This window comes from Hordeum vulgare, chromosome 1H (assembly GCF_904849725.1).
Source record: "Hordeum vulgare subsp. vulgare chromosome 1H, MorexV3_pseudomolecules_assembly, whole genome shotgun sequence".
Lineage (NCBI taxonomy): Eukaryota > Viridiplantae > Streptophyta > Magnoliopsida > Poales > Poaceae > Hordeum > Hordeum vulgare.
The window spans coordinates 125,634,197-125,658,390 of record NC_058518.1 but is presented as its reverse complement, the minus strand read 5'-3'; positions in this window follow the sequence as shown (position 1 = coordinate 125,658,390).

Here is a 24,194-nt window from a genome sequence, read left to right as displayed (position 1 = left end):
CTTCAATGGTTGGCTTCTCCACCGCTTCGCGCTGTGACTACTCGATGCCGAGCCAGAGCGCCTTCACGTTCTTGCAGTGAATCCAACACACATTTTTTTCGTCCTGGTCAGCAAGCGGCGAAGGCGCCATGAGGAGCTGCTCCTCCGTATCAGTCGTTGGATGGACATGGGACGAGGCCTGAGAAACAGAGGTAGGGTTTGGCCTGGGTGTGAATTTTAGTGAGGACGGGGTGGAGTTAATATTGGCCAGTGCGGCTATCAACTTGGGTGTATAGGGGGCGCTTGAGGAGGCCGGTTGGGTCGGAAAGAACTAACACGGCCATTTGTCTGGTCAAAATAAGGAATCTGGCTGTAGATCCTTTCAACTGCAAATTATGTTAAGTATGCACTCACCTTTTCTACATATGAACTATGCTACGATCTCACAAAAAAACTATGCTACGTTGAGTTCTATGTTGGTTGCTTATCGAATGATGTATGGATTTGGGGGCGGACGGGTCGACCATGCTGTCCGTGCATACATTGACGGATAAATGGGGGGCATATTTGCCCATTACGAGAGCACATGATTTTAAGAGCTCGAGGATAGTATACAGGACACCTCCATCGAAACTAAGACTTGGGATCTCCTCGGTGCTCCTGCTGCTGGAGCCATGGTGGGGGCGACTCAAGACACAGTGGTTAGCATTCCTCCCCTGGCCCGATCCCTTGTGCTGGCTTTCGATGCGTTTGGTTCCATACCTTCTGTGTCGGCCCCGATGCTCTCTCCGGCCCTGTTAGGGCATATTTATGCCTAAGTAATTTTGGTGATTGATGACAGTACCTTAATGGACTAATCGTGTGCATTGAGCATTTCAGTTAATACATGACAAAGGCACAAGACGATTCGGCACCCTCCATGGAATAAAAGGACGGTGTCTTCTATGATTCTCTTTGGTGGTTTTTGAGTCGTAGGAACGTCGTACTATTAAGAGGGGATCCGTATTGGGAAGGTTTGGGTGGAATCAATATTGCACGCACACACTTTTTCTCCATCCCCTTTTCCCTGCAACTTTGGAGCTTTTCCCCTCTCTCGTATTTCTCCTCTTGCAAAAAGGTCCCCTAGCAGTAGTACTGCTGGACCTAGCGGTAGTACCGCTAGAGCTGGCGGTAGTACCGCTAGCCCTAGCGGTAGTACCGCCCCTGGTCAGCGGTAGTACCACTCCAGGACTTTAGTACCGTCATCCTTGCGTCTGTACTATGTCGGACTTTTTGTGAAGACTTTCTTGGCGGTGGTTGGTCCGGTAGTATCTTTGCGCTACCATGGGCTCAGCGGTAGTACCGCTGCAGCCACCGGTAGTACCGCTGGGCTCGTGCTGTGAGTGGGAAAACGGTTGGATTTTTCCCCCACTATATAAAGGGGTCTTGTTGCTCAAGAACCCCACCTTTGAGCCTTCCAAGCTCCATTGTTGCTCCCTAAGCTCAAAAGTGCCCGATCTCTCTCCCTAGCCAATCAAACTTGCTGATTTCCTAGGGATTGGTTGAGAAGGCCTAGATCTACACTTCCACCAAGAGAAATTGATTCCCCCCACTAATCCCTTGCGGATCTTGTTACTCTTGGGTGTTTGAGCACCCTAGACGGTTAAGGTCACCTCGGAGCCACATTCCATTGTGGTGAAGCTCCGTGGTCTTGTTGGGAGCCTCCAAGCTTTGTGTGGAGTTTGCCCCGACCTTGTTTGTAAAGGTTTGGTCGCCGCCTTCAAGAGCACCTATAGTGGAATCACGGCACCTTGCATTGTGTGAGGGCGTGAGGAGAATACAGTGGGCCTAGTGGCTTATTGGGGAGCATTGTGCCTCCACACTCCTCCAACGGAGACGTACTTCCTATCAAAGGGAAGGAACTTCGGTAACCATCCTCGTCTGCATTGGTTCCATTTGCGGTTATCTCTAATATTTACATTGTGTATGTTTTTGTTGTAGACTATTTATTACTTGCCTAAGTGATTATAGTTGGTAGCATCATATAGGTTCATCACCTAGTTGTCATTTTAGAGAACCTTTATGTTGCTAACCCTAACTTGTAAGAATTATTAAAAAGTGGTCGTTGCCTATTCACCCCCCCCCTCTAGTCAACCATATCGATCCTTTCAATTGGTATCAAAGCCACGTCTCTTTATTAAGGGTTTCACAACCCGAAGAGTATGGAGGATGATGAGGGAGGACCCCATGGGCAACTCGAGGCCATGGGCTTGACTTCGGTCACAAGGGACGACTTGAATGCGGCTATGGCCCACCTCAAGACGTCCTTGACGAACGAAGTCAAGACCATGCTTAAAGAGTTAATTGAGGGAATTAAAAGTTCTCCCGAACCGACGTTGGTGGTTAAACCCGCCAACACTGATTCGGAGGCCAATTCCTAAGTGTCTAAAGGTATGCGACCTTCTTCTCCTCTTGAAAATAATGGGACTGGAATCTATGTCTCAGTTCCACCTCCCATGGTCTATGGAGGACCAGTTCCTACATTGTTCCTTAACCATGTTGGTGTTGGGTAACGTAGCATAAATTCAAAAAATTTCCTACGCATGTTCAGATCTTCCTATGGAGAGACCAGCAACGAGAGAGGGGTAAGAGCATCTTCCTACCTTTGAAGATCGCTAAGCGGAAGCGTTGCTAGAACGCGGTTGATGGAGTCGTACTCGCAGCGATTCCGATCTAGTGTCGAACAACGGCACCTCTGTGTTCAACACACGTGCAGCCCGGTGACGTCTCCCGCACCTTGATCCAGCAAGGAGGAGGGAGAGGTTGGGGAAGAAGTCCAGCAACACAACGGCGTGGTGTCGGTGGAGAGACGAGGTCTCCCGGCACGGCTTCGCCAAGCGTCGGTAGAGAGGAGGAGGGAGAGGAGCAGGGCTGCGCCGAGAGAGAGATAAAACCGTGTGTCAAACAGCCCCGAACCCTCATCTATATATAGGGGGAGAGGAAGGGGGCGCAGCCCTTAGGGTTCCCACCGCCAAGGGGTGCGGCAGCCCCAGATGGGAGAGGGGGCGGCGGCCAGGGCAAGGAGGAGGGGTGGCGCACCCCTCTGGTGGGCCTTAGGCCCACCTATGCTAGGGTTCCCCCTTTCCCCCCTTTCTCTGGTGGGCATGGGCTGGGTGGGGGCGCACCAGCCCACCTAGGGGCTGGTTCCCTTCCCCACTTAGCCCATCTAGCCTCCCGGGGTCGTTGCCCCCTTTTGGTGGTCCCGGTACGTTACCGGTGACGCCCGAAACACTTCCGGTGTCCAAAACCATCCGTCCTATATATCAATCTTTACCTCCGGACCATTCCGGAGCTCCTCATGACGTCCGGGATCTCATCCGGGACTCCGAACAACTTTCGGTAACCTCGTACAACAATTCCCTATAACCCTAGCGTCATCGAACCTTAAGTGTGTAGACCCTACGGGTTCGGGAGACACGCAGACATGACCGAGACACCTCTCTGGCCAATAACCATCAGCGGGGTCTGGATACCCATGGTGGCTCCCACTTGCTCCACGATGATCTCATCGGATGAACCACGATGTCAAGGATTCAATCAATCCCGTATACGATTCCCTTTGTCTGTCAGTATAGAACTTGCCCGAGATTCGATCGTCGGTATACCTATACCTTGTTCAATCTCGTTACCGGTAAGTCTCTTTACTCGTTCCGTAGCACGTCATCGTGTGACTAACTCCTTAGTCACATTGAGCTCATGATGATGTTCTACCGAGTGGGCCCAGAGATACCTCTCCGTCACACGGAGTGACAAATCCCGATCTCGATTCGTGCCAACCCAACAGACACTTTCGGAGGTACCCGTAGTGCACCTTTATAGTCACCCAGTTACGTTGTGACGTTTGATACACCCAAAGCACTCCTACGGTATCCGGGAGTTGCACAATCTCACGGTCGAAGGAAAAGATACTTGACATTAGAAAAGCATTAGCATACGAACAATACGATCTAGTGCTAGGCTTAGGATTGGGTCTTGTCCATCACATCATTCTCCCAATGACGTGATCCCGTTATCAATGACATCTAATGCCCATGATCAGGAAACCATGATCATCTATTGACTAACAAGCTAGCCAACTAGAGGTTTGCTAGGGACACATTGTGATCTATTCATTCACACATGTATTACTGTTTCCTGTTAATACAATTATAGCATGAACGATAGACGATTATCATGAACAAGGAAATATGATAATAACCATTTTATTATTGCCTCTAGGGCATATTTCCTACAGTTGGTCCTCCTCCTAAGCTTGTTAAGGGTGATTTTGCTAACTGGGTGTTTTCTATTAAGTCTCATTTGAATCACAGCTCAACAAATTTATGGAGAATCATCGACCAAGGCTACTATCCTCATGACCCAAGCAACCTCACTCCAAGAGAAGAAGCGGACAATCAATATAATCACTCCGCATTGTTTATTCTCCGGTCCGCAGTACCTCCTGAAGATCTTCCTCACTTGCGCCCCTTCACTCTCGCTAAGGACTGTTGGGAGCACACTATGGTGTTGTACATGGGAAGCTCAAGCATTCAACTGTCCAACTATGAAGTGGTGCTTGATAAGGCCAATGAGTTTGTGATGAAGGAAGATGAGGACCCTCGTGATCTCTATCGAAGGGTGACTGCTATTGTTGTCGCTCTCAAGGATCATGGGAGCAAGGATGTCGATGACACATGGATCAAGCGCAAGTTTCTCAAGCCAATCATGCCATTCAACAAAATCATGTCATCAGTCATTCGCCAACGACCATATTTCCACTCCTTTTCTTCCAGTGAGGTGTTGGATGAATTCATTGCAATGTCAATCATGAACGAGACCGCTGACAATGCACTTGCTCGCGTTCGGTCAAAGACAGCTTCACCCAACCTTGCTTTAAAGGAAAAGGCTGCTTCTGAAGAAGAAGAAGAGGATGAGGGAGAGGAGATCTGCCCTGAAGACACTAAGTATGCTTATCACGAGCACATGGCTCTTGCGTTAAGGCAATTCTGGGGCAACAAGAGGAACTCAAGACCCAACTTCTCCAAGAACAACTCAAGTGGGTTCAAATCCAAGCAACGTGTGAGAACATGCTATAACTGCGGTAATGTGAGTCACTTCGTGGTAGAATGTCCCTATGAGAAGAGGGAAGACAACGGGGGCAAGCTCATTCGCAAAGACAAAACCAAGTCATTCCCAAACAAGAACAACTTTGTCAAGAAACCCCACCCAAAGGGTATGGTGGCACTTGAAGAGTACCCCTCTGATGATGATGACGATGAAGATATGGTGGCAACTGCGACTGTCGCCATTGCCACCCCTTCTCCCAAGAATGTGTCTCTCTTCAATGCCCCCAACGATAACCACATCGCCAAGTGCCTCATGGCCAAAGGTATAGATCAGGTAACACCCATCATTAAGACCAACATCATTACTGCTCCTTCATTGTTGAATTGTGTTGATGATAGTGATGTTGTGGAACTTAATGAGCATGATCTTGACAAATTACTATGTACGATCAAAGGAGAACCCAAGAAGCACTTTGTTGCTCTTTTGGAACAACCGGGTGAGGCTAATGACCTCGTTGAGTCTCATGAGGAGACCATCTCCGAGCTGCAAGGACAGAGTCGTGACTATGCCGATGAGATTGCTAAATTATCTATTGCACTAGAAAAGGAGCGCACTCTTCGTTTGGCTCTTGAGGAGTCATACAACGATGACTGTGCTAAATTGCAAAAGGAAGTAGATCATGCTATTGTTCTTACTCGTGTGCTTAAGTCTAAAAAGGCTACACTTGGGGTTGGCCATGACAGACTCAAAGTGGAGTTTGACACACTTGACAAGGCTCACAAGGTCTTGAAAGGTGCTCATTTCTCCCTGAAAGAGTCTCATGATCAACTCCAAGCAAAGCTTACCAAGGAGATCTCTACTTGTCCTCCATTCGTTATAATTGATAATGCTTGTACAACTAACCCTTGTTGTGAGAATGTACATCTTGTGGAGGAAAATGCCAAGTTGAAGGATCAACTTGAGAAGGGCCTTGTGTCATGCATCCAAGGCGAGAAGAACCTGAACGACCTCTTGAGCAATCAAAAGGGTGTTGTAGGAAAGGAGGGACTTGGACTTACATCCAAGTCGAAAAGAAAAAGGAAGAACAGGAACAAACGATCCCCTACCCTCATGGACATCTTTGTCAAAGAGGGCGAAGGGACTCGGGAGGAGAACAGGAACAAGGTGGAGAATGGTAGCATCAAGAAGGGCAAAACCATTCTTATGTCGTGCTGGTGATGGGTATGTTTATGCCAGATTTGTTGGTTCTACTATGAGTCCATTGAATGGGCTATTTGGGTTCCCAAGACCCTTGTCTCTAACATTAAAGGACCCATTCAAAAATGGGTACCTAAAACCAAGCCTTGATCTATTGTAGGAGTTTGCTTCCGGTGGGGTGTCATGGTTGCTCGATAGTGGAGCAACAAATCATATGACCGGAAGCAAGGACTTAGTGGTGGATGTGCATCCTTCCCCATCTATGCCCACCCATGTCCAATTCCCTGATGCATCATCGTCAAAGGTATTGGGATTTGGTAAGGTGGTCATCTCTCAAGAGTTATCTATTGAGAAGGTCATGCTTGTTGAGTCCCTTGCTTACAATTTACTTTTAGTTCGTCAACTTGCAATTATGGGCTTCTCCACATTCTTTAATCTTGATACCGTGGTCCTTTTGTGGAGCAAGACTGTTAAAGTAGCCTTTGTTGGATATGTCAAAAATGGTCTCTATGTGGTGAACTTTTCAAAGCGACCCACTAAGACTGCGACTTGTCTAATGGCTAAAGTTGATGTGGGCTGGCTTTGGCATCGCCGACTAGCTCATGTCAATATGAGATCTTTGCAAAGTCTCCTCAAAGGGGACCATATTCGTGGACTAACGAATGTAAGTTTTGCTAGAGATCGTGCTTGCAGTGCCGGCATTGAAGGGATGATTCATGAAACTTCTCATCGTCCAACGACTCTCATTTACACTAAGAGGCTGTTGGAGCTCCTTCATATGGATCTCTTCGGTCCTCCATCATTTGATAGTCTTGGGGGCAGAAAGTACTGGTTGGTGATTGTTGATGACTACTCAAGATACACCTGGGGTATATTTCTTCAAGAGGAAGAGTGAGAGTCAACAAACTGTCATCAACTTTGCTAATGAAGCTCAACGTCAACATGAAGCAAAGATTTTGATGATTAGAAGTGACAACAGCACCAAGTTCAAGAACTACACCTTGGATGAGTTTCTAGGTGATGAGGGAATAAAACATCAATATTCAGCACCATACACCCCACAACAAAATGGTCTGGTAGAAAGGAAGAACCGGACGTTGATGGACGCGGCAAGAACAATGATGGCGGAATTCAAATCTCCATATAACTTTTGGGCCGAAGCCATCAACACAGCATGTCATGCATCCAATCAGCTCTATATCCGCAAAGGCTTCAACAAGACCCCATATGAGATTCTCACCGGAAACAAATCCAATCTCAAGTACTTCCGGGTATTCGGGTGTAACTATTTCATTCTCAAGAAAGGTATGATACGTCCATTTTGCATCATGCTTTTATGTTGATATTTATCGCTTTATGGACTGTTATTACACTTTACGGTACAATACTTATGCCTTTTCTCTCTTATTTTATAAGGTTTACATGAAGAGGGAGAATGCCGGCAGCTGGAATTCTGGTCTGAAAAAGGAGCAAGTTTGAGATACCTATTCTGCGCAACTCCAAAAGCCGTGAAAATCAACGAGGAATTATTTTGGATTTTATAAAAAATACTGGATGGAAGAAGTACCGGAGGGGAGCCACCACGAGGCCACAAGCCTGCCAGGCGCGACCTACCCCCGTGGCCACGCCTGGGTGGCTTGTGGGCCCCCTGTTGCCCCTCCAGCTCCCATCTTCTGCTATAAGGAGGGTTTTGTCCCAGAAAAAATCAGGAGGAGGCTTTCGGGACAATACGCCGCCGCCACGAGGCGGAACTTGAGCGGAACCAATCTAGAGCTCTGGCAGGGCCGTCTTGCCGGGGAAACTTCCCTCCCGGCGGGGGGAAATCGCTGCCATGGTCATCACCAACACTCCTCTCATCAAAGGGGACTCATCTCCATCAACATCTTCATCAGCACCTTGTCATCTCCAAACCCTAGTTAATCTCTTGTAACCAATCTTCGTCTCGCGACTCCGATTGGTACTTGTAAGGTTGCTAGTAGTGTTAATTACTCTTTGTAGTTGATGCTAGTTGGATTACTCGGTGGAAGATCATATGTGCAGACCCTTTATGCTATTCAATACCTCTCTGGTCATGAACATAATTATGCTTTGTGAGTAGTCACTTTTGTTCCTGAGGACATGGGATAAGTCTTGCTATAAGTAGTCATGTGAATTTGGTATTCGTTTGATATTTTGATGTGATGTATGTTGTCTTTCCTCTAGTGGTTTTATGTGAACGTCGACTACATAACACTTCACCATTACTTGGGCCTAGAGGAAGGCATTGGGAAGTAATAAGTAGATGATGGGTTGCTAGAGTGACAGAAGCTTAAACCCTAGTTTATGCGTTGCTTCGTAAGGGGCTGATTTGGATCCACTAGTTTAATGCTATGGTTAGACTTTGTCTTAATTCTTCTTTCGTAGTTGCGGATGCTTGCAAGAGGGGTTAATCATAAGTGGGATGTTTGTCCAAGTAAGGGCAGCACGCAAGCATCGGTCCACCCACATATCAAACTATCAAAGTAGCAAACACGAATCATATGAACATGATGAAAACTAGCTTGACAGAAATTCCCATATGTCCTCGGGAGCGCTTTACCTCATATAAGAGTTCGTCCAGGCTTTTCCCTTGCTACAAAAGGTATTGGGCCATCTTTCTGCACCTTTGTTACTATTGTTACTTGCTACTCGCTACGAATTATCTTATCACACAGCTAAATGTTACCGATAATTTCAGTGCGCGCACAGAATACCTTGTTGAAAACCACTTGTCAGTTCCTTCTGCTCCTAGTTGGGTTCGACAATCTTACTTATCGAAAGGACTATGATAGATCCCCTACACTTGTGGGTCATCAAGACTCTTTCTGGCGCTGTTGCCGGGGAGTGAAGTGCCTTTGGTAAGTGGAATTTGGTAAGGAAACAATTACATAGTGTGCTGAAATTTATTGTCACTTGTCACTATGGAAACTAATCCTTTGAGGAGCTTGTTTGGGGTATCTTCACCTCAAACGGAAGCACAAGGAGTTGCTCCTCAACCTACTGCACCTACTGAAAATATTTTTTATGAAATTCCTTCGGGTATGCTAGAGAAACTGTTGGCTAATCCTTCTACAGGAGATGGAACATCACATCCCGACTTGCATCTAATCTATGTAGATGAAGTTTGTGGTTTATTTAAGCTTGCAGGTTTGCCCGAGGATGAGGTCAAGAAGAAGGTCTTTCCCTTATCTTTGAGGGATAAATAATTGACATGGTATAGGCTATGTGATGATACTGGATCATGGAAGTACAACCGATTGAAATTGAAATTTCACAAAAGTTTTATCCTATGCATTTGGTACATCGTGATCAGAATTGTATCTATAATTTTTGGCCTCGTGATAGAGAAAGTATCGCTCAAGCTTGGGGGAGGCTTAAGTCAATGTCATATTCATGCCCCAACCATGAGCTCTCGAGGGAAATTATTATTCAGAACTTTTATGCTCAGCTTTCTCATGATAATCGCACCATGCTTGACACTTCTTGTACCTGTTCTTTTATGAAAAGAGATATTGACTTCAAATGGAATTTATTGGAAAGAATTAAAAGCAACTCTAAAGATTGGGAGTTTGATGAAGGTAAGGAGTTAGGTATGAATCTTAAGTTCGATTGCATTAAATCCTTTGTTGAAACAAATACTTTTTGTGATTTTAGCGCTAAACATGGACTTGACTCTCAGATAGTAGCTTCATTATGTGAATCATTTGCTGCTCATATTAATCTCCCTAAAGAGAAGTGGTTTAACTATCATCCTCCCATAGAAGTCAATGTAGTTAAACCCAATCCAGTTGAAGAGAAAGTCATTGCTTACAATGATCCTATTGTTCCTAGTTCTTACATTGAGAAACCACCCTTCCCTGTTAGAATAAAGGATCATGCTAAAGCTCCAACTATGATACGTAAGGGCTACATTAGAACACCTACACCCCGTGAGCAAATTATAGTTGAACCTAGCATTTCTATTATCAAAGATCTCCTGTCTGACAATGTTGATGGGCATGTTATTCACTTCTGTGAAGATGCTGCTAGAATTGCTAAACCCCATGCTAGAGACAAACATAGGCCTGTTGTTGGCATGCATGTTGTTTCTGTTAAGATAGGAGATCATTTTTATCATGGTTTATGTGACGTGGGTGCTAGTGTTAGTGCAATACCTCGATTTTTATATGATGAAATTAAAGACGAGATTGCACTTGTTGAGATGGAACCTATTGATGTTGCTATTCAGCTTGCCAATAGAGATACTATCTGTCCTTTGGGAATTGTTAGAGATGTTGAAGTCTTGTGTGGTAAAACTAAGTATCCTGCTGATTTCTCATTATTGCTACCACACAAGATAGCTTTTTTCCCATCATATTTGACAGATCTTTCCTCAATACTGTGAATGCTCATATTGACTGTGAGAAGCAAACTGTCACTATTGGCTTTGAAGGTGTGTCACATGAATTCAATTTCTCCAAGTTTGGTAGACAACCTCATGAAAAAGAATTGTCTAGTAAGGATGAAATTATTGCCCTAGCTTCTATTGTTGTGCCTCCTACTGATCCTTTAGAGCAATACTTGCTTGAGCATGAAAATGATATTCATATGGATGAAAGGAATGAGATAGATAGAGTTATCTTTAAACAACATCCTATCCTTAAGAATAATTTGCCTGTTGAACTGCTTGGAGATCCACCCCCACCAAAGGGTGATCCTGTGTTTGAGCTTAAACAGTTACCTGATACTCTTAAGTATGCTTATATTGATTAAAAAGAGAAATATCCTGTTATTATTAGTGCTAGCCTTTCAGAGCATGAAGAAAAGAAATTATTGAAAACTCTCAGGAAGCACTGTGCTGCTATTGGATATACTCTTGATGATCTTAGCGGCATTAGTCCCACTCCATGCCAGCATAAAATTAAAACCGATCATGATTCCAAACTAGTTGCCGATCATCAACGGAGATTAAATCCTAGGATGAAAGAGGTAGTAAGAAAAGAAATACTAAAGCTCCTGGAAGCAGGTATTATCTATCATGTTGCTCATAGTGATTGGGTAAGTCCGGTGCATTGCGTCCCTAAGAAGGTAGGTATTACCGTCGTCCCTAATGATAGAGATGAATTGATCCCACAGAGAATTATTAGTTGCTATATGATGGTAATTGATTTTAGAAATTGAATAAAGCCACTATGAAAGATCATTACCCTTTACCTTTTATTGACCAAATGTTGGAAAGATTGTCTAAACACACACACTTCTGCTTTCTAGATGGTTATTCTGGTTTCTCCCAAATAACTGTTGCACAATCTGATCAGGAGAAAATCACTTTTACCTTCCCTTTCGGTACCTTTGCTTATAGACGTATGCATTTTGGCTTATGTAATGCATGTGCTACCTTTCAAAGATGTATGATGGCTATATTCTCTGACTTTTGTGAAAAGATTGATGAGGTTTTCATGGATGACTTCTCCGTTTACGGGTCTTCTTTTCATGATTGCCTCAGCAACCTTGATCGAGTTTTGCAGAGATCTAAAGATACCAACTTTGTCTTGAATTGGGAGAAGTGCCACTTTATGGTTAATGAAGGCATCGTCTTAGGACATAAAATTTCAGAAAGAGGTATTGAAGTCGATAAGGCTAAAGTTGATGCGATCGAGAAAATGCCATGCCCTACAGACATCAAAGGTATAAGAAGTTTCCTTGGTCATGTTGGTTTCTATAGAAGGTTCATTAAAGACTTCTCTAATATTTCTAGGCCTCTTACCAATCTTTTGCAAAAGGATATTCCATTTGTTTTTTATGATGATTGTGAAGAAGCATTTGAAATACTTAAGAAGGCCTTGATAACTACACCTATTGTTCAACCACCTGATTGGAACTTACCTTTTGAAATTATGTGTGATGCTAGTGATTATGCTGTTGGTGATGTTCTAGGAAAAAGAGCTAATAAGAAATTAAATGTTATTCACTATGCTAGTAGAACTCTAGACAATGCCCAAAGAAACTATGCTACTACTGAAAAGGAATTTTTAGGAGTCGTGTTTGCATGTGAAAAGTTCAGATCTTACATTGTTGATTCCAAAGTTACTATTCACACTGATCATGCTGCTATTAAGTATCTCATGGAAAAGAAAGATGCTAAACCTAGACTTATCATATGGGTTCTCTTGCTACAAGAATTTTATTTGCATGTTGTTGATAGGAAGGGTGCTGAGAACCCCGTAGCAGATAACTTGTCTAGGTTGGAGAATGTTCTTGATGACCCACAACCTATTGATGATAGCTTTCCAGATGAACAATAGAATGTCATCAATGCTTCACGTAGTACATCTTGGTATGATGATTATGCAAATTATATTGTTGCCAAATATATACCACCTAGTTTCACATACGAGCAAAAGAAGAAATTCTTCTTTGATTTTAGACATTACTTTTGGGATGATCCTCACCTTTATAAAGAAGGAGTAGATGGTGTTATTAGATGTTGTGTACATGAGCATGAACAAGGACAAATCCAACAGAAGTGTCACTCCGAGGCTTACGGAGGACACCACGCGGGAGATAGAACTGCACACAAGGTATTGCAATCCGGTTTTTATTAGCCTACTCTCTTCAAGGATGCTCGTAAGTTTGTCTTGTCTTGTGATGAATGTCAAAGAATAGGTAATATCAGTAAACGTCAGGAAATGCCTATGAATTATTCACTTGTTATTGAACCATTTGATGTTTGGGGTTTTGATTATATGGGACCTTTTCCAAAGTCCAACGGGTATACTCATATCCTAGTTGCTATTGATTACATTACTAAGTGGGTAGAAGCTATCCCAACTAGTAGTGCTGATCATAACACCTCTATTAGGATGCTTATAGAAGTTATTTTCCCTAGATTTGGAGTCCCTACATATCTAATGACTGATGGTGGTTCACATTTTATTCATGGTGCTTTCCGTAAAATGCTTGCTAAGTATGATGTCAACCATAGAATTGCATCTCCCTATCATCCTCAGTCCAGTGGTCAAGTAGAGCTAAGTAATAGAGAAATTAAACTAATTCTGCAAAAGACTGTTAATAGGTCTAGAAAGAATTCGTCTAAGAAGCTTGATGATGCACTGTGGGCTTATAGAACTGCTTATAAGAATCCCATGGGCATGTCTCCGTACAAAATGGTTTACGGTAAAGCATGTCATTTACCTCTTGAGCTAGAGCATAAGGCTTATTGGGCAATCAAAGAGCTGAATTTTGATTTCAAACTTGCTGGTGAGAAGAGGTTATTTGATATTAGCTCACTTGATGAATGGAGAACTCAGGCATATGAAAATGCCAAGTTGTTTTAATAAAATGTTAAGAGGTGGCATGATAAATGGATACAAAAACGTGAGTTCAATGTAGGCGATTATGTCTTGCTATACATTCTCGTTTAAGATTTTTTGCACGCAAGCTTCTCTATAAATGGGAAGGTCCTTACATTGTCGAAGAAGTGTATCGTTCCGGTGCCATCAAGATCAACAACACGGAAGGGAATTTTCCGAGAGTTGTAAATGGGCAAAGAATCAAGCATTATATCTCAGGTACTCCCATTAATGTTGAAAGCAATATTATTAATACCATAACTCCGGAGGAGTACATAAGGGATATTTATCAGCCTGTTTCAGACTCCAAAAACAAAGAGGTATGTGGTTCGGTAAGTAAACCGACTCCAAAACTTTTCCAGTAGCAATTTTTCTTCGTTTTTGATTTTTTTAGAAAAATGTAAAAATTTAAAGTAGTCCGGAAAGCGCACGAGGAGGCGACAAGCCTGCCAGGCGCGGCCTACCCCCCCTGGCCGCGCCTGGCTGGCTTGTGAGCACCTCGTGTGCCTCCCAGACTTTGTTTTCTTGTGGAATACTCCTTTTGGTCGGGAAAAATTCATTATATATTCTCCCGAAAGGTCTGGCCCTCGTATCGCGCAAATATCGTCTGTTTTCGTTTTGAACAAGTTTCAGTCGCAGATTTAGGGCAAGATGTCTTCTCAAGATTCAGAGGGGGAGAGCTATGTGACCGATTACCTTGCTAACCCCAAGGTCTATGGGGACTTGGATCATTATGGTTGGACCAGTGATGAGGAAGAAGATTATGATCCCAATGGGAAGGAAGGAACAAGTTCCGATGAAGAGGAGGCTCCTCTATCCCAATCTGGAAACACACATGTGGAGTTCAGGAAGTCGAGCCTCCCTGACTCAAGGAAGAAGCCTAAGATTTTTTTTACCCCTTCTCGTCTTTTGCAGGAGAGTAAGCAAGAATTATGCCAAAGGGTGTTGAGGCTTGAAGAGTAAATTAACGATCTGAAGGAGCAGAATTTTATGCTCAAGAGGAAATTAAGCAAGTTCAAGAACTCTACAACAACTCCACCACCATCACCTTCGAAGGAAGACAATTAAGCACGGGTATAGGCACTCCTCTTGGTTTGTGCCAAGCTTGGGGGAGTTACCCCTGTATCGTATCACCATCACATCTTTTGCCTTTACCTTCTTCTTAGTTCGATCCTTTTTGGTTTTATCTTTCTCTAGTAGAATAAAGTTCTTAGAATGTTCTAGGCTTGAGTTTTTCTTTGTGTCGCCCCCAATGTATTCGAGTTCGTGAGTCATATAATAAAGAGTGTTTTAGTTAAGGGCCTTGCTTCATGCCATGATCTAAAGAAAAGAAGAATAAAAGAACAAAAGCATGAAAGATCATGTAATGATCTTATGGGAAGCGATGGCTTCACATATAAAAAGAATGTTGATTGAAACTTGTTGTGGGTGGACAAACGTAAACCTTGCTCATTGTTGTGATTAATAGGAAGTAATAAAGAAGGAGAGGTTCACATATAAATATATCATCTTGGGTACCATTCTACGATTGTGAACACTCATTAAACTATTACATGCTTAGAAGTAGATGTTGGACAAGGAAGACAACATAATGAATTATGTTTGCTTGGTTCCGAACAATGTTATATGACTAGAGATCCCTTAGCATATGACGCTTGCTTCCACCTCATATCAGCCAAAACTTCCGCACTAGGTAGAGATACTACTTGTGCATCCATAAACCTTCAACCCAATTTTGCCATGAGAGTACACCATACCTACCTATGGATTGAATAAGATCCCTCAAGTAAGTTGTCATCGGTGCAAGCAATAAAAATTGCTCCCTAAATATGTATGATCTATTAGTGTGTGGAAAATAAGATTTGTACAAACCTATGATGAGGAAGACATAAAAGCGACAGACTGCATAATAAAGTTCTTTATCATAGGAGGCAATATAAAGTGACGTTCCTCCACACTAAGAGGTCACACATCCAAACCTCAAAAGCGCATGACAACCTCTGCTTCCCTCTATGAAGGGCTTATCTTGTACCTTTACTTTTTATCCTTAAAAGAGTCATGGTGATCGACACCATTTCCTTATTTCGCCATTATCTTGGCAAGCATCATGTGCTAGGGAAAGATCTATATTCATCTGTCAACTTGGAAGTGAGTATTCATGAATTATTATTGTTGACATTACCCTTGAGGTAAGTAGTTGGAGGTGAAACTATAAGCCCCTATCTTTCTCTCTGTCCAACTGAAACTTTGATCTCATGAGTACCATGTGAGTTTTAGCAATTGTAGAAGACGAAAGGATGATTGAGTATGTGGATTTTCTTTACAGGCTCTTATTTGACTCTTTCCGATGTTATGATAAATTGCAATTGCTTCAATGACTAAAGGCTATTGGTTGTTAATCCTCAATAAGGTTCTTGATCCATACTTTACTTTGTGAAGGAATTATCACTTTAGCATAAGACATTTTATGACAATATTGTTGTTCTAAATATGATCATGATGCCTGCATGTCCGTATTTTGTTTTATCGACACGTCTATCTCTAAACATGTGGGCATATTTATTGATCTCGACTTTCGCTTGAGGACAAGCGAGGTCTAAGCTTGAGGGAGTTGATACCTACATTTTGCATCATGCTTTTATGTTGATATTTATCGCTTTATCGGTTGTTATTACACTTTACGGTACAATACTTATGCCTTTTCTCTCTTATTTTATAAGGTTTACATGAAGAGGGAGAATGCCGGCAGCTGGAATTCTGGTCTAAAAACGAGCAAGTTTGAGATACCTATTATGCTCAACTCCAAAAGCCGTGAAAATCAATGAGGAATTATTTTGGATTTTATAAAATATACTGGGTGGAAGAAGTACCGGAGGGGAGCCACCAGGAGGCCACAAGCCTGCCAAGAGCGGCCTGCCCCCTGGCCGCGCCTGGGTGGCTTGTGGGCCCCCTGTTGCTCCTCCGGCTCCCATCTTTTGCTATAAGTAGGGTTTCGTCCGAGACAAAATCAGGAGGAGGCTTTCGGGAAGAAACACCGCCGCCACGAGGCAGAACTTGAGCAGAACCAATCTAGAGCTCCGGCAGGGCCGTCCTGCTGGGGAAACTTCCTTCCCGGAGGGGGAAAATGCCGCCATCGTCATCACCAACACTCCTCTCATCAGAGGGGGCTCAACTCCATCAACCTCTTCATCAGCACCATCTCATCTCCAAACCCTAGTTAATCCCTTGTAACCAATCTCCGTCTCGCGACTCCGATTGGTACTTGTAAGGTTGCTAGTAGTGTTAATTACTCTTTGTAGTTGATGCTAGTTGGATTACTCGGTGGAAGATCATATGTTCAGACCCTTAATGCTATTCAATACCTCTCTGGTCATGAACATAATTATGCTTTGTGAGTAGTCATTTTTGTTCCTGAGGACATGGGATAAGTCTTGCTATAAGTAGTCATGTGAATTTGGTATTCGTTCGATATTTTGATGTGATGTATGTTGTCTTTCCTCTAGTGGTGTTATGTGAACGTCGACTAAATAACACTTCACCATTACTTGGGCCTAGAGGAAGGCATTGGGAAGTAATAAGTAGATGATGGGTTGCTAGAGTGAGAGAAGCTTAAACCTTAGTTTATGCGTTGCTTCGTAAGGGGATGATTTGGATCCACTAGTTTAATGCTATGGTTAGACTTTGTCTTAATTTTTCTTTTGTAGTTGTGGATGCTTGCGAGAGGGGTTAATCATAATTGGGATGTTTGTCCAAGTAAGGGCAGCACCCAAGCACCGGTCCACCCACATATCAAACTATCAAAGTAGCGAACGTGAATCATATGAACATGATGAAAACTAGCTTGACAGAAATTCCCATGTGTCCTCGGGAGCGCTTTACCTCATATAAGAGTTCGTCCAGGCTTGTCCCTTGCTACAAAAGGGATTGGGCCATCTTGCTGCACCTTTGTTACTATTGTTACTTGCTACTGGCTACGAATTATCTTATCACATAACTATCTGTTACCGATAATTTCAGTGCTTGCAGAGAATACCTTGCTGAAAACCACTTGTGAGTTCATTGTGCTCCTCGTTGGGTTCAACACTCTTACTTATGGAAAGGAATACGATAGATCCCCTACACTTGTGGGTCATCAAGGTGCACGTTTAGCTAAATTTGATTCTAGAGCTCAAGAGGGTATCTTTGTTGGTTATGCTACAAACTCTCATGCTTACCGTGTCCTCAACAAGTCCATCGGGCTCATTGAGGAAACGTGTAACATGGAGTTTGATGAAAATAATGGCTCCCAAGTGGAGCAAAGTGGTCTCTGTGATGTAGGTGATGAAATTCCTCCCCAAGCCAGAAGAAGAATGGGGATTGGTCAAATACTCCCCATTGAGAAACCCCTTGTGGCCGAAGGAGAAGGACAATGCTCTACTCAAGTGGAGCCATCATCCTCACAAGCCCCACACGCTTCCGATGAACAAAGAGAAAACCATCAACCAGTTGAACAAGTTCAAGGACAAGATCAATTTCTCAAAGATGGTGATGTTACCCATGATGTCCAAGTGCTTACACAAGGTTACGAATCTGCTCAAGATCAAGATCAAGTGCAACTACAAGATCCAGACCAAATAGAAGCACAAGATCAAGAGCAAGAGCAACCACAAGATCAAGGACAAACCAGTGAGCCTGCTCAAGTCGAAAATCAAGTTGATTAGGATGTTGTTTCTTAATTCCCTTCTGCAACACCTAAGAGGGCTACTGGTGCCGAGGGAGGATCAAAATGCAAGGCCAAGCAAAGTAATCAAGTCGATGCTCCCCAGTTATCCAATGCAGAACTCTTGGAGCGTCGCGCACCAAGATTGCAAACAAGCTGAGAGTCAAGTCACATCTTATGAAGAATATGCTTGGTAGTTTGAAAAGGGGAATATCCACTTGTCAAAAAATTTGGAATTATTGTGAGCATCACGCGTTTGTTTCGTATTGTGAACCTCAACAGGTACAGGAAGCGCTCGATGATGAGGATTGGCTTATGGCCATGCATGAAGAACTCAACAACTTCGAGCGTAATCAAGTCTGGAATTTAGTGCCAAGACCAAAGGAGGAACATAATGTCATCGGGACCAAATGGATCTTCAAAAACAAGCAAGATGCCAATGGGATTGTGGTTCGAAACAAGGCAAGATTGGTGGCTCAAGGCTACTCCCAAGTCGAGGGTATCGACTATGATGAAACCTTTGCCCTTGTTGCTCGTCTAGAATCTATTCGCATGCTTCTTGCATTTGCTTCTCATCATAATTTCAAATTACAACAAATGGATGTGAAAAGTGCTTTTCTTAATGGTCCTTTAAATGAGTTGGTCTATGTCAAACAACCCCCGGGGTTCGAACATCCCAAGCTCCTCAATCATGTGTACAAACTTAATAAGGCACTCTATGGCCTTAAACAAGCCCCACGTGCGTGGCATGAGTACCTTACTGAGTTGTTACAAGATCGTGGGTTTGAAATTGGGAAGATAGATCCCACTCTTTTTACCAAGAAGGTCAAAGGGGATTTGTTCATATGCCAACTATATGTTGATGATATCATTTTTGGTTCCCCTAACGAATCTTTTAATGAAGAATTTGCTGCACTAATGACCGAGAAATTTGAGATGTCTATGATGGGTGAGTTGAAGTTCTTCCTCGGGTTCGAGATTAAACAAGCCTTAGAAGGGACCTTCATCAAACAAGCCAAGTACACTCAAGACATGCTCAAGAGGTTCGAGCTAGAGGATGTCAAGCCGGTCAAGTTTCCCATGCCAACAAGATGCAAGCTTGACAGTGATCCCAATGGTAAAGCAGTGGATCAAAAGGTATATCGCTCCATGATTGGATCCATTCTTTACCTTTGTGCATCAAGACCGGATATCATGTTGAGTGTAGGGATTTGTGCACAGTTTCAATCTGCACCAAAAGAAAGCCATTATATGGCTATTAAGCGAATCTTTCGATATTTAGCTCATACCCCAAACTTTGCTCTATGGTATCCCAAAGGAGCAAACTTCAACCTAGTGGGGTATTCTGACTCAGATTGGGCGGGAGACTGTGTGGAGAGGAAGTCAACTTATGGAGGATGTCAATTCCTTGGTCGTTCACTGGTAAGTTGGTCTTCAAAGAAGCAGAATTGTGTCTCACTATCTTCCACCGAAGCTGAGTATGTGGCAGCTGCAAATTGTTGTGCACAGTTGCTATGGATGAGGCAAACTTTAAAGGATTACGGTGTCACTTGTGACAAAGTGCCTCTTCTATGTGACAGTCAAAGTGCTATCAACATTTCCCTCAATCCAGTGCAACATAGCAAAACCAAGCACATTGATATTCGCCATCACTTCATTCGTGAACATATCAAGCGAGCGGATATTGAGGTTCACTTCATCAACACTGAAGAGCAACTTGCAGATATTTTCACTAAGCCCCTAGATGAAGCAAGGTTCCGGGAGTTAAGGCATGAGCTAAATATCATTGATTCAAGTAATGTGGATTGAAACTAGGCACTTTGCACCTCACTCTGCATTATATCTTGTTCTAGGTGTAGGCATGGACATAGGGGGTGTGTTGTTATCTCAATGAACTTTCCCTCCCCCCATTATGCATAAATCGATCAAGGCTTTCACTTTGGCCATTATTAAATGACACTTGTGCTTCAAAGACGAGTGTTGGTCATGAACCCAAGGATAATTCTTCACGGTGTCATACCTTTGTCTCAAACATAGGTGGCTTCGGCCACCGCCCCCACCTTTCTCTCGTGTTGAAGAAAGGATACAAAATGACTAGTCAGTATATCTTGCTGGTGTTACCTTTTTGTCTACACTGACTAGTCGTTGCCCACATCATTTTCACGAAGTCCTATGCCTCGTTGTGCTTTTTGGAGTGGTACTACCGCCAGGGGTAGCGGTACTACCACCAGGACCCCGGCGGTACTACCGCCAGGGGGAGCGGTACTACCCCCAGGACCCCAACGGTACTACCGCCAGGACCCCAGCGGTACTACCGCCAGGGGGAGCGGTACTACCGCCAGGACCCCAGCGGTACTACCGCCAGGGGGAGCGGTACTGCCGCCACGACCCCAGCCTATCGTGGCTTGACTAGGGCTTTTTAGGGCTGTCTCAAGGGGGAGCGGTACTACCGCCAGGACGGCGGTACTACCGCTAGGACCCTAGCGGTACTACCGCCAGGGGGAGTGGTACTACCGCTATGACCCAGCGGTACTACCGCTGCGCCCGTACCCCTTGGACTATATAAAGGGAGGGGGTTGTTTTTTCTTGCCCTGCTTCTTCTTCCTCGTGGCTCTCTCTCCATCTACACCGAATCCCCCCCCCCCCGTTTAGATCTCTCTCTGCAGAGCCCCTCCTCTCCTTTCAGTTGGAGGGTTTGCTCCCCTCCTCCTTCCTCCGTCAAGTGCCATGGACTCCGGTAAATCTCCTCCCCTTCCTCTGTTGGTTGGTGTGCTTGTTTCTAGGGTTAGGGGCTTGTTGATTTGGATCCATGGATATGCTTTGTGCTTAGTTTTTGGATGGAACGAGAGAGAAATCTTAGGGGATTTTAGGTCTAATGTTCTTCTTTGCAAATATTTTGACATGCCCTAGTTCTCCATGTTTTAGATCTAGTAGCTCTTATCATACATCTCATGGATTTGATCTAAAACTTGGATCCCATTGACTAGGCTTGTCTCCATCTAGATGATCTCGAGTTCCACATGTTTTAAGGCTATGGCGATTCTTGTGATAAGTTTATCTATTAGTCGTGGATCTCTTGAAACGAATCTAGTTATTTTAGTTGGTTCAAATATGTCCAGATCTGAAAGTAAACCTCTAGCGGTACTACCGCTCCACTCGAGCGGTACTACCGCTAAGGAGGCAGCGGTACTACCGTCATCCTGGCGGTACTACAGCTGGGTCAGCAGTACTACCGCTAGCCCCATGGTACTACCACTATGACCCGAGCGGTACTACCGCCAGGGCGAGCGGTACTACCGCTAGGAGGGCATTTTTATTTATTTATTATTGTTTTTATTTAGATTTCACTTGGCAATGTGTGTTTCTTCTTATCATTTTTGAACATTGCCATGACTCCTTTTGTCGCTCTTTTTGGTGTGTGTGTGTGTCTTGTGTGTCACACGTGGTTCTCGTCGCTCGAATCCTGCACGTAACACCCAATCAAAGAAGTACCACAATCCAGAGGCTCCAGAAGGTTCCGCAACTTCCAGTCTGAACCCTAAAAAGAAGTCGTTCAAGAAGACTGCCACCAAGTACAAAGGGATCAACGTTCACACTATGCCTCCTAAGGACTTTCTGGCACTCTGCACCCGTGATCCCTATGGCGATGACAAGGTTCAACTCAGGGGCGTCGATCATGTTTGGTCACGGGAACAGGCAATGATCTTTTGTGACATCATCGTGCCCTTCAAGAAGATCTATGTCCCAGTGCAGTGGATCGACCTCGCTCACCTTCGGTAGCATCATGACTACTTTGGCGAGGCTCTCTCCTTGGTTGACAAGCTTGGCATTACGGATATCATCACCTTCATGAAGGACTTCGATCTAGATGTTGTGGCCCAGTTTTATGTCACTGTTCACTTTCAACCTGATGACGAGCGCACCATGACCTGGATGACCGGTATTCAGAAGCTGAGTGGTACCTGGGTGGAGTTCATGCAGCTCCTCAACGTCGACTTCCAGGGGCAAGAAAATGTTCTTCGACTGCGTCCTCGTGCTCCAGCTTTGTCTACTTCCACCCCCAAGGACAGGCTGCAACATCTTTACATCAAAAAAGGTGTGTTGCCCACGCATCTGGATATCATACATCGGATCTTCCGCAACACCCTGTTCCCTCGTATTGGCAACGAGGACGAGGTGCATGGACATCTGGCTGAGATGCTCCTGCTGTGTGAGCAGGCAAGGACTAAGGAAACTGCGCCTCTCGACATATCTGATGTGATGTTCCATGAGCTCTATTGCATCATGAACCGTAAGGTTCCCATCTACGGGCCTTACCTATTCGCCTTTATTCAGAAGAAGTGGAAAGATACCTATCTCATAGAGCCCCTCCCTGTTGAAGCTGACTATTTTGTGCATGATCCTATCAAACTGCGTCTAAAGGACAAATGGGCAAACCCATCAACTTCTTCTCAGCCCATGGATACGGACACAGAAACTACTGCTCGAGGAGGACCTGCTTCGCATACCCACTCTTCTGCTATGCCATCTTGGGTTGTGAAGCTGAAGGATCAGATGAAGACTATCTTCTGTATGCAGGCCAAGGGGCAGTATCAGTATCATGTGGCCCAGAAGGAGAACCGTCAGAGGCACAAGCATGTCTTAAGGACACTTGATGTGGCAATCTCAAGCAGCTCAAAGGACAACATCACTCCAGAGACTGACTGGATGAGGGCTCAAGGTTACGAGTGGAATGGGTCTCATGCTGAGGAGGAGGTTTTTGAGGAGGACATTGAGGAGGAGCAGGACGAGCAGGATACGGATGCCACGAATGAGTCTGAGGATGAGGAGTTACCACCTCTGTCTTAGGTGTGCCCTTTTTGGTGTCTTGGTGCCAAAGGGGGAGAGAGTCTAGGAGTTGGATTTGCTTGCTTTATCTTTATCGTGTTTACTTTGAACTTGGTTTCATCGTATTTTCTATCTTTACTACGTGTGATGTGAGACTTGTTTTTATTGTGAGACCTATTTTAATCATATGTTGTGAGTCATATGCTCTTCAATTATCTTTATTAAATTATCTTTATGATCACATGCTTTCTACTGTGCAAATCCAGTATTGTCATCAATCCACCAAAAAGGGGGAGATTGTTAGGGCATATTTATGCCTAAGTAATTTTCGTGATTGATGACAGTACCTTAATGGACTAATCGTGTGCATTGAGCATTTCAGATAATACATGACAACGGCACAAGACGATTCGGCACCCTCCGTGGAATAGAAGCACGGTGTCTTCTACGATTCTCTTTGTTGGTTTTTGAGTCGTAGGAACGCCGTACTATTAAGAGGGGATCCGTATTGGGAAGGTTTGGGTGGAATCAATCTTGCACGCACACATTTTTTCTCCATCCCCATTTCCCTGCAACTTTGGAGCTTTTCCCCTCTCTGGTATTTGTCCTCTTGCAAAAAGGTCCCCTAGCGGTAGTACCGCTGGCCCTAGCGGTAATACCGCTAGAGCTGGCGGTAGTATCGCTGGCCCAGCGGTAGTACCGCCCCTGGTCAACGGTAGTACCACTCCAGGACTTTAGTACCGTCATACTTGCGGCTGTACTACATCGGACTTTTTGCGAAGACTTTCTTGGCGGTGGTTGGCCCGGTAGTATCTTTGCGCTACCATGGGCTCAGCGGTAGTATCACTGCAGCTAGCGGTAGTACCGCTGGAGGGTGAGCGGTAGTACCGCTGCAGTGAGCGGTAGTACCGCTGGAGGGCCAGCTGTACTACCGCTGCAGCCAGCGGTAGTACCGCTGGGCTCATGCTGTGAGTGGGAAAACAGTTGGATTTTTTCCCCACTATATAAAGGTGTCTTCTTGCTCAAGAACCACACCTTTGACCCTCCCAAGCTCCATT